The following is a 14,825-nucleotide window of genomic DNA, read 5'->3' on the forward strand; positions in this document are numbered from 1 at the left end:
CTGTGAGGAATGGTGGGACAACGATAGAACTATTCATAAAATACATTCACTTTGTTCATCCTCATGTATAATTAAACTTACAGCAGAGAACATATTGAAAATCTTTGTGCCACAAGACTTCAGGACTTGCATACAAACATGTTTGCCAACAAATAAACAGGAGAAATTCTGCTTTCAGTAACATTGAATTTACACACAGCAATGCCATGTTGCTGAAGTCCTCTGAAGGAGATTCTCCTTTCACAGACATTGTAGAGATCTTTTTTGCACCAGGGGAATCTGGAGCAGACCACCTCCAGATGTTTCTCCCACTCTGATGCAAGTTTAGTTTTCAACTGTGATTTGAGAGCAGTTGTTCCCTTGGTGCTGCATTTGTAAACATTTTTGGGGGCGGGGGGGGGGATGGAAATTAAAAGCATATGTTTCAGGTTCACCAAAAAACAACTTTATTTTCAGTTTGGTGTCATTTTGTAGCTTTCTGGGGAGAAATGGAAAGACAGGAGCAGAGACAGCCCACAACAGAGCGAGGGGGCACAGCCACTGTGTGAGCTGCCAAAGTAAAGAGAGTTTGGCTGCCAAGGGAGGAGTCGGAGGGATTTAGCAATTAGAAAGGCACCAGGTCCCCAAGAAAAATAACTGACAGAATAAAGAGAAGCCAGTACACATAACAAGCATATCCTAATGCTTAGGCCCAAGAGTAAAAATGCAGGCAGAAGACTAGCACCAGGAGAGGGCTACCCAGTTTACTGTACTTAGTGCAACATGTGTGATTACCTGCGCCATAGGCGCTGACTTTTATTTTTCCTGGTGAGTGCTCCACCCCCACTCTGCCCCAAGGCCCCGCCCCAAAGCCCTGTCCTCGCTTCACTTCTTCCTGCCCCCAATCCGCCCCTTCCCCCAAGGCCCCAAGCGAGCTGCCGAACACCTGAACAGCTGTGGCTGGTGGGTGCTGACCACCCACTATTTTTTTTCCCATGATTGCTTGAGCCCCGGAGCACCCCAGGGTGCTATGCTTGATTCTCTCTTCACTTGTAGCAGTGTAAATCAGAAGCGACCTCAATTAAATCAACCACAGGTGGTTCACCAGCCTGGAGAGCAGTCTCATGAGTGGCGCTGTGGTTCACCAGCAGATATAAACTCAGACAGTTCAGAGAAGGCACATCAGACTGGCAGTGCCAGCAGGAATCTGAAACACACTTCCTGAGTTGAAGAAGGAACTAAGCAGGGGTGAGTCTCATATATTCCCCATGGTCGCATGTATAGCCAGTTTACATGCGTCAGACATAAATACATTAGTGTTGCTGAGGCCAGAAGTTAAGATTTTGCATTATAGAGAGTTGAACATGTTGTTTAGCACATATCCTTATCCATTGCAAATGGAGGGGAGTTCCTTTTGAGGTGTTAAGGTATGGCGAGCAAGGTTTTCCTAACCTGTCAGTTCCCTGTGTGAGGCGCATCTGTAGCCAGCATGATCAGTTGTGCAGCTGCACACCACAATAGAGAGATGCTAGGTGTGCTCACCAAGCTGGACAATCATTTCAAAAATATGTGGGTTTTTTAAAGGAGGGAATTGGCTTCTAGTGTTTTTGACCCCTGGGAAGTGATATTCTCAGTTGTGACCAGAGCGGTCAGTGTCGCACATTGTGGGACAGCTGCTGGAGGGCTGGTAAGGTCGACATAGGTCATGCAATCTATACTCGCACTGCGTCAACCACAGTAGGATCGACTATGGCTCAATATCATTCTGGGAGGTGGTGTTACTGTGTCACTATAATGGGGCACCTTCATCGGCAGAAGGCACATCTGAGCGTAGACACATGCAAAACTTATGTTGACCGAACTTTGCAGGCCTTAATCTACACTACAAAGTTTTGCCAACATAGCTATGTCCTCTAGAAGTGTGAAAAAAAATCACAACCCGAGCTGACATAGCTATGTTAGCAAAAACCCTGCTGTTTAGACACAATTATGCTATGAGAAGAATGGTTTTGTCAGCTTAACATAAGAACATAAGAACGGCCATACCGGGTCAGACCAAAGGTCCATCTAGCCCATTATCCTGTCTTCCAATAGTGGCCAATGCCAGGTGCCCCAGATGGAATAGAACAGGTAATCATCGAGTGATCCATTCTCTGTCACTCATTCCCAGCTTCTGGTTCCAATTGTTTGCTTTTGTTGCAAGATGCACCAGGATTCCCTCTCCCTTTCTTTCAATGCTTTCATTTTTACAAAGCACACGTTTATCAAGTGACCTATCCTCCATGAATTTATCTAGTTCTCTTTTGAACCCTGTTATAGTCTTGGCCTTCACAACATCCTCTGGCAAAGAGTTCCACAGGTTGACTGTGTGTTGTGTGAAGAAATACTTCCTTTTGTTGGTTTTTAACCTGTTGCCCATTAACCTGCTTAGCTAGTGTTGTTCGGTGAGGTGATGTAGCTATGCCCACAGAACTCCTGTCAGCTTACCTTATGTCTCCACTAGGGGGTTCTGCAAGGATAGCTATACTGGCATAGCTATACTGGCAAAGGCGCTGTAGTGTAAACAAGGTCTGCATTAACCACGTTTTTGGGCAGTTAATTTCCCTTGTTTCTTGAAGAAAAGAAGTTAGTGTCTTATGCTTATACAAAGCACATGAGATTTTTTATAGGGGAGAAGGCAACACGCCACATTTATTGAAAATACAGCAATTAGCATATGCTTTTTAGTTTTATATATACACATTATGCACACTGTTTTGCCAGTTGATGTTATAGTTACCATTTTGGATCAACCTAGTGGCCACCGGTAGGGAGGAGCTGGGTTCTGTTCGTCGTGGCACGATGCTCCGGGGACGTTTTGGCAGGACGAACCCAAAGTTTTATGGCAAGGCACTCTGTTTATATAGTGATTTTTTTTTATTGGGACCAAGGAGTTTTGCTTTATTATGCTGTAATTAATTGTTGTTTGATGAGTGCTTGTTTTCTTAAATTGTGTTTTTTTCTTTTTTATTATGGCTATTTTGTTTTTATTGATAGCTGTTTACACACCACCTTATTAAAAAAACTTTTTAACCACCACTTTGGTGCTGTTGGGTTTAGTGGGAAATGCCTTTATTTATTTTGAAAAAGAATTAATTATTACTAGCAAGTACTGATTTTTTTTTTAAATTTTGGTAATTTGTTAATAAAATTAATTTGGCCCCTATGCCAAGGTCCCTACCTTTGCTGGTGCATTATGGGCTGCTTTGTTTTGTGCGCACCAAATGCAATTTTTTTACCCAGGTTTTAACATTATTTTTTATAGTTTTTTACTTTGCAATTTGTTTTACCCTATTTAGGGTTTGTTATTTGATTTTTTTATGCATGAATTGGGCTACATTAATTAGATTTTGCTTTTTTATTTTTGGGGGGGGGTTGGTGATTTATATTAGCATTCATTGGCTCGGGAGCCTTAGTGGGGATGCTTTTAGTTTGGCTTTTAGTTACGATTGCTATAGTGTGTTGTCGGGCTATTGTATTTCCTCCACTATTTTAAACGGCTTTTTTGTCTGTTTTTTTGTTGTGGGCTTTCATATGTTTGATTTTGTAATAGTGTGGCAGCCAAGGCTATGTTATTAGCCTCCAAACGAATAACAAAAGGCTGTGATTCATTGGGGACATGCAGGGCGGGGGCTGTGAGAGCCTTCTGTTTTAGCAGGGTTAAAGCAGAGGTTTGCTTTTTAATTTTTTTTCATATTTTTGTTTTCGTTTTTTTAGCAGTTTTTACAACGGGTGAGTTATTTTAGCATATTTATAAATGTGTGGGCTAAGAAAATTGAATTTTTCTAGCAGTACTTTTAAAGAGTGGGCATTGGTAGGGGCCGGCATTTTTATCAGTGCCATTACTTTTTATTTATTTTATTTTGTTTTGTTTTGTTTTTTGGTTTGATTTTTTTTGTGCTGCCATTTATGGGCAGTTTTTTTATTATTATTATTATTATTTAGGTAATTTGCATTAACACAGATGCTTTTTGGCTTGCTTTTGGATTTAAAGCCATTAGCAGCTTAGAGACTATCTTAAAAGGGACAGAATTAACTTTCACCAGAGTTTTGATTATTTTTGCTTTTAAAATACACAGCAATCTGAAAAAGAAAACACAACCTATTGTGGCTCCCTTTGGAGCCCTAATAGGATTTTAATTAAGTAGTATGGTATGTGTTTGCAGGTTTTTTTTACCCCTTTTACAATATACACTGCAGATGTTTTGGGGAAATGCACATTTCTTTTATAGTTTAATTTTTATAACATTAGCCATATTAACTTTTACATAAGGGTGTAACTGGTTTTTTTGTGCTTACGGAGTTTTTATGTACACTTATTAAAGTGACAGTTTAATTACATAGAGCCACCTTAAGGCTCAGTGTGGGGCACTGTTTTTTAATTTTTTTATGATAGCTTTTATTTGCTAGTTTGTTACAAAAAAAAAAAAATCCAGATTTTTTTTCAATTTTTTTTCATTTTGACTGCTTTGCTACAGCCATGACTTTATATACATTTGGGGGCAGTTAAGTTCCAATAGGAATCCCTTATGTTCTTTTAGCAAATTTAACTAAACTGTCCATAGTCAAATTATTTAAATTAGATTGTTTTTTGTTTTTGTTTTTTTTGCTTGGCTTATTTACAAACATTTCTTTGGAAAAGGGCCCCCCCCCCTTTTTTTTTTTTTTTTAGAATAGCTGCAAAGAAACCAAGAATTTTTTAACACCTTTTTTTAAAATATTTTTACAAAGTTTAACTGCTTAATTCCCTTTAGCCTCTGCAGAGTTAACTTTTTACTTTTTTTTTTTTTTAATTACACCTCTACCCCGATATGATGCTGTCCTCGGGAGCCAAAACATCTTACTGCGTTATAGGTGAAACCGCGTTATATCAAACTTGCTTTGATCCACCGGAGTGCGCAGCCCCGGCCCCCCGGAGCATTGCTTTACCGTGTTATATCCGAATTCGTGTAATATCAGGTCATGTTTTATCGGGGTAGAGGTGTATTTGTTTATTTTTTTAAAATGACACTTTAATTAACTCAGATTTTACCATTTTAATTATTGTTTCAGGGATTTGAATTCCCCATGCCTGTACTTACTGCTTTCCTTACTTCTGCCACTATGCCCTCAGGGCTTTCAATTTGCTTTTTAATTTTTTTATTTGTTGCCTGCCTGTTTGAGCCCGATTCTGCTTTTTTCACTGAACCGTCCCTTTTTATGGACACAGGCTCTGTTCCACTATCAATTTGCAAGGAGGATGGGGTCCTTAACTAGCCCCCACCCCTTCTGGTCCCCTTCCTTAAACATTTTTTTTTAATTGTGAAACACCACAATATTACTCACAAACAAACCAAAAACTTCCCAAACTCCTATATCCTTCAGAGTTTGGTTTAACAGAGCAAGATTTGTTTAAAAGGAGTAATTTTTTGAACAAAGTATCATCTTTGGATTGCTTTCTTTTAAACATTTCTTATACAGGTTCTACCACTATTTACCCACACTTCTATATTCTTCAGAGTTGGGTCTAACATAGAAAATACCGCCTGAACATATTTTTTTATGAATTTCTTTTACCTTTATAACTTTTTTGTGCCAACGCTCGTGCTGGGACTTACAAAACACAAAAGTCTATACCCACTAAAAAGAACTCTGCCTGACAGAGCAGGAGGCAAAAACGGTAAGCCCCCTCCCTACCTTTTGGGCTGCTCGATCCTACTGCGACCGAGGGTATATTCACCTATGCAATTTTTCCCCGACAGGTCAGAGCGAGGACTTTAATTCTCCCCCTATTGCCCGGCACTTCTACGACCGGGGGTTCATACACCAAATATAAAAATCCCTCCCAGGATCAGAGTGAGAAACACTAAGTTCTCCTTTTGGGCTCAGTTTTGCTACGGCTGAGGGTGTACGCACCTAGGATTTTTCGGTTTGGAGCGAGGATTTCTAAGTCCTCCTCCTACTGCCCGACCTTACTACGATCGGGGGTATACCCACCTCCAATTATTTCCCCCCAGCAGTCTGGGGTGGAGAGAGGGATGCTAAACCTTTCTCCTTTTTCTCAGCCCTGCTACGCCTGAGGGTGTGTATACCTTTTAATTATTAAAATTCTCAATTCATAGAATACCAACAGTGAATACAATATTAACCACAACTTGTTCCCTCTTTACTGCCCGGTATCTTTATGACCGGGGGTGTGCACACCTGAATGATCGATGACCTTATACGTATGGTATACTGTTTAACAATGTTTAGCAGTATTTTCAACAATCATGGTGCATGTCTTCCCCCTTTTGCAGTTCTCCACCAAAAATGTTATTTTTATACAAAGCACACGAGATCATTTATAGGGGAGAAGGGATAGCTCAGTGGTTTGAGCATTGGCCTGCTAAACCCAGGGTTGAAAGCTCAATCCTTGAGAAGGCCTTTAGGGATCTGGGGCAAAAATCTGTCTGGGGATCGGTCCTGCTTCGAGTAGGGGGTTGGACTAGATGATCACCAGAGGACCCTTCCAACTCTGATATTCTATGAGAAGGCAACACACCACATTTATTGAAAATACAGCAATTAGCATATGCTTTTTAGTCCTACACACCATGCACACTGTCCCTCCAGTCAATGTTATAGTTACCAGTCCGGATCAACCTAGCGGCCAGCTAGGTTGATCACCAGTAGGGAGGAGCCGGGTTCCGTCAGTCGCAACACGATGCTCTGGGGAAGTCTTGGCAGGACAAACCCGAAGTTTCATGGCAAGGCACCCTGTTTGTATAGTGATTTTCCTTCATTAGGACCAATGAGGTTTGCTCCCTTATGCTGTAATTAATTGTTGTTTTACAGGTGGTTGTTTTCTTAAATTGTTCTTTTTATTTGTTATTACAGCTATTTTGTCCCCATTGTTAGGTGCCTGTCTTATTTTTAGAGTCGTTAATTTGCCCTTCTTTGACATTTCAATAGGGGCGTGTTGCAGCCTCCTGGTGCCCTTGAGTCTGTCTCTGGTTTCTTCCTCGTACATTTGGTTCAGCTTTACACTTATTTCTTAACACATACATTCCTTATTCACATACAAAACAGTTCTTTACAGAGACCTTCAAAATGTAACAAATAGCGGTGTTTTATGTTGAACAAAAAAGGCACTGTAAATTAGGCCTTACTAAATTTTGCATCTATTTTTTTCCTACACTGGGGCCTAGGCCTTTGAAATTTCTTTAATTTAATTAACATAGGCACAGACAAGATCCTGTCTGTTACTTGCAAGGCATAAATAAAAAGAAAATGGGAAATACTAGTATCCACTATTCTATTCATTTTATTACCTTAATTTTTACTATAAAACATACACTGTATATAGCCAAAACATAACCAATTATATAGCACAGTAGCTATGGTACAACAAGTGAGGGGGCATGATTGGAGGGCACCTGTGGGAAGGGAATGATATGCCACTATAAGGAATGTAAAGGATAATTTCATTTTTAAAGATGACCTGTGAAGAGGCAATAACTGAGACTCTGTCTTTTTCTGATTTTCTTCTGATGTGTAAAGAAGGCACACAGTTTTGGGGGCCTAGGTGGTTTTTTGTTTGTATGTTTGTTTTTGTGAAGGAAGATACATTTATGTTGCCTCTTTTTATATTAAAAATCCACATCCTGTCTAGCCTGGGGGACTCATGCTTTGGCTTTGTCAAGATGAGAGTTGTGGTCCTGTTATAATTTGAGCTAATTTCAAAAATACTAATTCGGTTGATAACTAAGGCTCTCCACAAATGTTTTTTCTGGAGCACAAAGTTTTGTTGTTTGCTGGAGGCTGAGCCTCCAACAGGGCCGGCTCCAGCTTAACAAGCAGGTGCTTAGGGCGGCCAAGGGAGAGGGGCGGCACGTGCGGCAATTCGGGGGCGGCAGGTCCCTCACTCCCTCTAGGAGCGAAGGACCTGCTGCCGAACTGCTGCCACCGGTCGCGATTGAGACTTTTTTTTGGGGGGGGGGGGGGTGGCAGAAATGCTGGAGCCAGCCCTGGCCTCCATCTCCTGATACAAACAAACATTTGCAGGGTGTCTAGATTAGCATTAAAGAGTCCTGTGGCACCTTAGAGACTAACAGATGTGTTGGAGCATAAGCTTTCATGGGTGAATACCCACTTTGTCAGATGCAACATTAGCATTTACACTCACTTAACAAGCAATTGGCAATCTATTGCAACAGGAAGACAAATGCTAGTCTAGACAGAGTCTATGACAACAGAAGAACTAGTGAAATTATAACCTCACAAGAGTCAATGAGGAATGGAGAGGGGAAGGGATTTTAAATCACACTTTGAAAAACTGTGTTTTGTCTGATTTTGTTAACACCTATTTAACATCCGTGCCAAATGAATATTTTGGATAAAGGATGCATGGGTACAAGGGAGGGATGAGAGAGACAAATTTGCCCCTAGATTTTTACTATCCTAGGGGGGCCAGAACAGTCCACCCTTCCCCTCCTAAAGAGCATACCTGAGGACAGACACCCCTCCCACCACCCAGGCAGAGCTGAGCAGCTCAGCACTTGCAGAAATGGGGGGCGGGGGCAGTAGCGGTGATGCTGCGTGTACACACACACACTCTCTCTCTCTCTCTCTCTCTCTCTCTCCCTCTGCCTGGAATGGGACTGACCTGCTGCTTGCAGTTAAAGCCAGGCTGGGAATTGCAGGAGCCTGTTCAGAACATGTAGCTAGGAGGCAGGACGACCCAGGTGAGCAGAGTCTCACAGCTGCTGATCAGCCTAGGGGCACAAAACAGCTGATAGGTGAGGGAGGGACTGCTAAACAGCTAGTTAGGGGAGCCCACCAAATAGCTGATAAGCACAGCCGCCTATCAGCTCATCAGTGGGGATGGAGCCACCCTGGAACTGCTAATCTGTGGCTAGGGGTGCATAACTATTATTGTCAGTGGGTGCTGAGCACCCACTGTTTTATTTTCCGTGGGTGGAGCATCCACAGAGTCGGCACCTATGACCTGCCCTGTGGACAGGGGGTGCATGCATGCATGGCAAGGCAAGTGACTCACAGCTGTCAGAGACAGAGTATGTGCTCTTGAGGCCACAGTGGCTGAACTAGAGAAGCAAAGGGAGACAGAGGTACATTGAGGAGACTGTCAAGGACATAAATCAGTCCCATTTCCTGTTTGACTGCCCTTGTGCTGTCAAGGAGGAAGAAAGTCTCCAGGCAGAAGCGCATCAAGCTGGAGTGGAGAGAAATGATCCAATAGTTGGGATGGGACCCACTTTCTGGATGATGTCATGGTATCCTCTCTAACTTAGGACATCAACTGGGCAGGGACCCTGTTGTACTTAAAGTACTGCACAGGATCTTTTCAGGGGGGATAAGGCAAAGTGCCACATTTATTGGTAATACATGTATCAATCAACGCTGTATCATATGCATATGATATATATTACTCTCATGCACTCACATACACACACAAGCACACTCCGTCTTGTTGTTGTTACCAACTAGTTGCTCCCCTTAACTTCACTGGCAAGGTGAGTTAGAGGGGAAGGGGTGGAGCCGGGCTTCTGTTGATCTGGATTGATGCTCCCATGTTGACAAGACGAGACCCGGGGTCCTCTGCAAGACACCTCACATTTATAGCAGCCTCCTTCTCATGCAAATCTATACCAGATGCAAAATCTGTGTCTGCATCCCTTGCTCATCTGTGGCCCTTCCTTCTGGGTGTTGTCTTAATCCTGCCACATTTATTTTCAAAGAGGGTGTTTTCAAAAGAAGGTGCTTGCTTCTAACTCCCAAGGCCATCAATATGTCTGATCTTCTTTAATGAGCCCACTTGACAAGTTTTATTGTTCTTGGGTCTGGCTTCCATTCCCTCTCCGACTGTTGCAGCTGTCTGGAGGTGCTTGCCTTCCACACCTTACTCATTCACTCCTCATTCATTCAACGGGGCAATTGAATAAAAGGGGGGAGATCTTATTCTACTCCTAAGCGAAAAGACATTTTTCTTCTACATTAACTATCCTTAGGGACTATAACATTATACCAAGGCTCAATACAAAGTTTCTATATAAGGATTTGATACAAAGTTCTTATATCAAAGGACTTTCATACAACTTTGTATGAAAATAGAGGTTATATATGGAAAGACTTAATACAAGGTTATATGAAGAGGCATAATAAAAGTCATATGAAAATGATACACAGTTATGTGAAGATGCTTAATTTATCTATAGAGATTTATCTACATTGTTCCCCCTTTTGACCTCTCAAGAACAATTCTTGAGTGGTCACCATTTAAATCTTCTGTATCTGTTTTAAAGCTATGTATGGGATCATGATTTTGGCCTGTGGTTTCAATTTAGAATACAGGGGAACCCCGTTACAACGCGCCCTGCGATAATGCAATTCGGTTATAATGCGGGACAAGTCTGGCCCCGGCGGCTACAGTGGGCGCGGGGCGTTTGGGAGCCATGCCCCGGTGGCTGCAGCAGGAGCGACTCTCCCTGCAGCCCCGGTGGGCCCCTGGGGTTCTCACCTCTGTCCCTAGCAGGGCCGGCTCCAACCCACCCTGGCGGCAGGCGGTCCGGCCGGGGTCGCGGGGCTGCAGGAGTCCGGCCGGCGTCGCGGGGCTGCAGGAGTCCGGCCGGCGTCGCGGGGCTGCAGGAGTCCGGCCGGCGTCGCGGGGCTGCCACGCTCTGACCGGTGCTCTGGCCAGGGGAGCAGGACCCCCAAAGACGACCACCGCCAGGGCGAATCGGCCTAAAGCTGGTCCTGCTGGCCGACCCCCTTCTCTCTTTCCCCCCGCTCCCTCCCTCCCGCTACCCAGGGCGCACACACTGCTGCAAATTGAACACAAGTACAGTGGAACCCCGCTATAACGCAACCCTGCATTTACCGCAATTGAATTTTTTGGACCCCAATGATCACATTATAGCGAGGTTCCACTGTACATCTGTTTTATCCAGAAGCACATGCAGAGCATTAGAACCAACATAACAGTCTGTATTACTAATAGAACAATGATGGAATGAAAAACTATATTTAGAACTATGGACCAGGTGGGTGACCAACCCTTAAATACGTCATACCAGTGGTGAATACTTAATTGCCATGCCTGGTCAGCCACCCTAAGGATAGGTCTACACTACAAAATTAGGTTGATTTTATAGAAGTCAATTTTTAGAAATTGATTTTAAGCTCCCAATGCCTGATGGAGCAAAAACATTGTCATGGGTGGTTTGGGTTACCTGTAGTCACTCTCCCCTCCCTCCCCCTGTGAAAGCAACTGCACAAAATCATTTTGCACCTTTTTCCCCTGGGTTACCCATGCAGATGCCATAGCATGGAGCATGCTCAGCTCACTGCTGCTGTTGCGAGCATTGTAAACACCTTGTGCATTATACTGCAGTATGTGAGACGCCAGCACAAAGATGATTGTGATGAGGGCATGGACAGAGATGTTCCTGAAAGCACAGACTGTGGCAATAGGGATATCATGGCGGCAGTGGGGCTGGTTGATACAGTAGAACACTGATTCTGGGCCCAGCAAACAAGCACAGACTGGTGAGACCACATAGTGTTGCGGGTATGGGATGATTCCCACTGGCTGCAAAACTTTGGCATGTGTAAGGCCACTTTCCTAGAACTCTGAGTTGCTTTCATCTGGCCTGAAGCACAGGAATACCAAGATGAGAACTGCCCTGACTTTTGAGAAGTGAGTGGCAATAGCTCTGTGGAAGCTTGCAACGCCTGACTGCTACTGGTCAGTCAGGAATCAATTTGGAGTGGGCAAATCTTCTGTGGGGACTGCTGTGATTGAAGTAGCAGAAGGTCAGCAATTGCATTGGCTATCAAGGATAGTGACTCTGGGAAATGTGCAGGTCATAGTGGCTGGCTTTGCTGCAGTGGGTTTCCCTAACCGTGGTGGGGCAATAGCCGGAATGCTTATCCCTATTTTGGCACCGGACCACCTTGCCAACCAGTACATAAACCGCAAGGAGTACGTCTCAATGATGCTGCAAGCTCTAGTGAATCAAAAGGGATGTTTCACTGACATCAGTGCGGGATGGCCGGGAAAGGTGCATGACTCTTGCGTCTTTAGGAACTCTAGGCTGTTCGAGCAGCTGCATGCATCTGATGAAGTGGGTATTCACTCACGAAAGCTTATGCTCCAATACATCTGTTAGTCTATAAGGTGCCACAGGACACTGTTGCTTTTTACAGATCCAGACTAACATGGCTACCCCTCTGAGAAATGCCAATAGTTATCCTTGGGGACCCAGCCTACCCCTTGCTCCTATGGCTCACGAAGCCATACACAGGCAGCCTGGACAGTAGTAAGGACCAGTTCAACTATAGGCTGAGCAAGTGCAGAATGGTGGTAGAATGGGCCTTTGGACGTTTAAAAGCTGGCTGGTGCTGTTTGCTGAGTAGGTTGGACCTCAGTGCAACCAATATTCCCATTGTTATTATTGCTTACTGTGTGCTCCATAATATCTGTGAGAGTAAGGGGAAAGACTTATGACAGGTGAGAGGTAGAAGCAAATCGCCTGGCTGCCAATTTTGAACAGCCAGACACCAGGGTGATTAGAAGAGCGCAGCTAGGTGCTCTGCACATCAAAGAGGCTTTGAAAACCAGTTTCATGACTGGCCAGGCTACAGTGTGGTAGTTGTGTGTATTTCTCCTTGATGCAAACCTGCCCCCTTTGTTGATTTTAACTTCCTGTAAGCCAACCACTCACCCCCCTTCGATCACAGGTGGCAAAGGAAATAAAGTCACAATTGTTTTGAAACCATGCATTCTCTTTATTAATTAAGAAAGAGGAGATAACTGATAAGGGTTCCCAGGTGGGGTAGAGTGAGGTGGGGAGGAGGGAAGGACAAGGACACATTGCTTATTGTAGCCACACGACAAATTCAATTTTTTTTTTTTTAAATAAATGATAGCCTTCTGTTGCTTGGGCCATCCCCTGGAGTGCAGTGGCTGGGTGCCTGGAGCCTCCCCTCCCTCATTCTTGGGCGTCTGGGTGAGGAGACAGTCCCAATAAAATCAGGACTGTCCTGATATTTCCTTGTTTGTCCCGCGTCCCGACCGACACTGGACAAACAAGGAAATGCGCTGGAGCCTGAAAGTGCTTGCGCCCCCCCCCCCTGCCCCGACTCCGCCCCATCCTCCCCCGAGTGGCTCCCTCCCCGAATCCCCGCCTCTTCCCCAGGCTCACCATTCCTCCTCCCTCCGCAAGCGCTGGAGGGAGGCCCGGGAGACTCAGGGGAAGCGCGGGGCCAGGGTGAGTAAGAGTCCGGCCTGGTCCCCAGCAGGCAGGACTCAGTTGGGTGGTTGGGAGAGGAGGGGGGCAGCCCGCAGGGCCAGGCAGTGGCTGTTCTCACCCCCAGGCAGCGGGACACGGGAGCAGCCGCTGCTGCAGCTCCCACTGCCGCGGGGGGAGGAAGCGGCCATGGCGCTTGGGGGCTGCGGCTCTGGCGCCCCCGGCTCTGGTGCCCCCGAACTCCCCGGGCCTGCTGCAGGGACCCAGTAGCGTGCACGCTGCGCCCAGCCCAGCCCCTGGCCAGTCGCGTCTGGGCTGCCCAGCTGGTGCTATCACGCGGCGGCCCCGGGGTGGAGGCATCAGCAGCCCAGCCCTGTTCATTCCCCTGCGGGACCCGAGCGGAACGGGGGGGGGGCTGGGGCCTGCTGCCCCCACTCCGGGGCCGCCGTGTGATAGCACCAGCTGGGCAGCAGCCCAGACGCACCTGGCCAGGGGCTGGGCTGGGCGCAGCGTGCGCGCTACTGGGTCCCTGCAGCAGGCCCGGGGAGTTCGGGGGCACCAGAGCCGGGGGCGCCAGAGCCGCAGCCGCCAAGCGCCATGGCCGCTTCCTACCCCCGCGGCAGTGGGAGCTGCAGCAGCGGCTGCTCCCAACTCCCGCTGCCTGGGGGTGAGAACAGCCGCTGCCTGGCCCTGCGGGCCGCCCCCCTCCTCTCCCAACCACCCAACTGAGTCCTGCCTGCTGGGGACCAGGCCGGACTCTTACTCACCCTGGCCCCGCGCTTCCCCTGAGTCTCCCGGGCCTCCCTCCAGCGCTTGTGGAGGAAGGTTTTTTGTTTGTTTTTTTTGCCCCCCCCCCCCCCCCCCGCCCCGCCCCGCGTCCCGATATTTGACTTGGGTGATCTGGTCACCCTAAGGATATGGAACTTGGGGAGGAGGGGAGGCGATTGTACAGTGGATGCAGTGGCGGTCTGTACTCTTGTTGGCTTTCCTGCAGCTCCACCAGATGCCTGAGTAGGTCTGTTTGCTCCCCCATTAGCCTCAGCATTGCATCCTGCCTCTTATCCCGCTCACTTAATGCTTTTCTGGATTCTGCCACTGAATGCCTCCATGCATTCAGCTGTGCCCTATCAGTGCGGGAGGACTGCATGAGCTCAGAAAACACGTCATCATGAGTGTGGGTTTTTTTGCCTTCTAATCTGCAATAGCCTCAGGGATGGAGATGATAGAGGGAGCATTGAAACATTTGCACCTGCGCGGGGTGGGGGGGGGGGGGGGGAAGAGAAAAAGGGAGAGTAAAATTTAAGAGGATACATTTCTGAGAACAAGAGGGAGACTCTTTCACAGTGAATCAAGCAATTCACAGCAGACAGCACATGTGCTTTAGGTACAAGATCACATTTTGCCTTTTATATTTAGTGCCTACCAGTATGGTGACATCACACATGGCTGCCTGGAAACAGAATTCTGTTTCCAGGCAGCCATGGTAAGCCAAAGGATATGCAGGTTTGGCTTCTAACACCTTCATCACATGTAGGAATATTTTCAAAGTGCAGTGCCCTCCTTTCCCATAGCAAGCAA

General features: G+C 45.9%; 1 protein-coding gene and 1 long non-coding RNA gene across 4 annotated transcripts in view; one reads left to right on the forward strand and one right to left on the reverse strand.

The window, feature by feature from the left end:
• The window catches only part of ASIP (agouti signaling protein), a 221,262-nt gene that overhangs the window by 91,547 nt on the left and 114,890 nt on the right, over positions 1-14,825 (forward strand). The gene's annotated exons all lie outside the window — the stretch shown is intronic.
• The window catches only part of LOC112059492 (uncharacterized), a 93,549-nt gene continuing 92,847 nt past the window's right edge, over positions 14,124-14,825 (reverse strand). Inside the window, exon 5 of the long non-coding RNA XR_002888807.3 lies at positions 14,124-14,496. This is a non-coding gene — a long non-coding RNA (uncharacterized LOC112059492). The remainder of the gene's footprint in view (positions 14,497-14,825) is intronic.

This window comes from Chrysemys picta, chromosome 13 (genome assembly GCF_011386835.1).
Source record: "Chrysemys picta bellii isolate R12L10 chromosome 13, ASM1138683v2, whole genome shotgun sequence".
Lineage (NCBI taxonomy): Eukaryota > Metazoa > Chordata > Testudines > Emydidae > Chrysemys > Chrysemys picta.